General features: G+C 47.6%; 1 protein-coding gene across 9 annotated transcripts in view; it reads left to right on the top strand.

Moving 5' to 3' along the window:
• The window catches only part of Flywch1 (FLYWCH-type zinc finger 1), a 26,826-nt gene that overhangs the window by 7,433 nt on the left and 17,657 nt on the right, over nt 1–1,736 (top strand). The window contains exon 2 of one of the 9 annotated variants that reach the window (XM_023711487.1): nt 410–1,127. The exons of the other annotated variants lie outside the window; for them this stretch is intronic. The gene's annotated coding sequence lies outside the window, so the exon portion shown is untranslated. The remainder of the gene's footprint in view (nt 1–409; nt 1,128–1,736) is intronic. 9 annotated transcript variants of the gene reach the window in all.

Here is a 1,736-nt window from a genome sequence, read left to right as displayed (position 1 = left end):
AGAAAGTGAAACAATACCAAGACTCAGTGTTGGGCCCTGCATAGCTTTAGCCTTTGGTAACAAAAATGCTGAAGCCAGGGTCCTTTAGATTCTTGGTGTGTGTGCATGCAGCACTGGGGCTTGAGCTCCGAGGCCTTTCAACAAGCTACGGCCCAGCCCTTTTTATTTTTTATTTTGAAACAGGGTCCTCTGTTTGCCCAGGATGGGAACCTCACAACCTTCTATGTCCTGTGATCCCTTTCATTCCCACTTAGCCGCTCATCTGCTTTCAGTCTGTGTAGATCACCTCGCTCTGGTGGACATTTCATGAGTAGATTCCTACAGTATTTTTTGGTGACTGTCTTCTCTAAGAGTGTACTAGGACTTTGTTGCTTTTTGTCTGCTGACTAATACTTCACTGTATGGATAGGCCACCTTCTGTGACCTGTCCTCTCCCAGGGAGGACCCGTCTATGAAGGCCAAGAAGGTGTTTCAAAGAGAGAACAAGATGGGGCGGGTGACCGAGCAGGTGCCAAGTGTGCTCTGTGCCCTGTGGGAAGGCAGTATGTATGGGACGGGGGCAGCATCCCACAGCCATGCTCATACAAGGTATGGACTTCCCTGCAAAGTTGGGCAGTTGAGGGGAGGAGGGCTTTTGTTAGGGTTTTGTTTGGTTTGGATGTGGAAGACATAAGTTCTTTAAGGTCCAAGTGGAAGGAAAGCTGCAGAGGCAGTGAGAGGTTTGGAGAGTGCAGAGAACAGGATGTGGCGGTAGAGAAAGGGCTCAAGGAGCCCCGAGATGCGACCAGGGACTGGATGGAGCTGACCGAGAAGGAAAAATGGTGAATAAGAGAAAATGTAAAGTGCCTTTTGTTTGTTTGTTTGTTTCTAGACAAGTGTTACACACTGAGCTTCACTCTCAGCTCAGAAAGGTAAAACTCCTAATCAAAGAGGGATAACTTCAGTTATTCAGAAATGTTGTATTGTTCATCAGTGATGTCAGGGAAATGGGACAAGTGTGTTTTTTGTTTTTGTTTTTGTTTTTGTTTTTGTGGTACCAGAGATTGAACTCAGGACCCTGCACTTTGCAGGCAAGCACTTATTCTACTGAGCTATCTCCCTGGCTACTGGTGGTTTTTGTGCATAAGGTAAAACAAAAGTACCGTGAAATTTGCCATCTTCTCCTTCCCTCTGTATATTCTTTTTGTTTTTCTCCCTTCTTTCTTTCTTTCACTTTCTCCCTCTCCCCTTTTCTCCTTCTCCCCCCAGCACTAGGGATTGAACTCAAGGCCTTGCATTGCTAGGCAGATGTTCTACCACTGGGCAACACATTGCTCTGTCCTTTTTTACCTTTTAATTTTGAGACAGGGTCTTGCTAAATTGCCCAGGCTGGGGTCAAACTTGTAATTCCCCTACTCTAGCCACCCCCGGCAGCTGAATTACAGGTGGCTGCCACCATGCCTGGCCATCTCAATCATTTTAGTGTGTCATTCAGCAACATACATTCACCATCATAAAACCATCACCCTTGCTGTCCCCATCGGGCTTTTTCGTCTTCCCCAACTGCAACTCTGTCCCCATAAAGATTAAGTCCCGGGTTGGTGAGATGGCTCAGTGGTCTAAAGCACCTACTTAGAACAAGCTTAGCAAAGCCCAGGGACCGCGGTTCAATCCCCCAGCCCCACATGCCAGCCAGCCCTGCCCCCTGGTGGGCTGAGCTGGCCACACACACACACACACACACACACACACACAAA

Source organism: Octodon degus, unplaced genomic scaffold (assembly GCF_000260255.1).
Source record: "Octodon degus isolate 3935 unplaced genomic scaffold, OctDeg1.0 scaffold00021, whole genome shotgun sequence".
NCBI classification, from domain to species: Eukaryota; Metazoa; Chordata; class Mammalia; order Rodentia; family Octodontidae; genus Octodon; species Octodon degus.
Note: the sequence above shows the minus strand (reverse complement) of the source record. Positions and strands in the feature narration are given on the sequence as shown.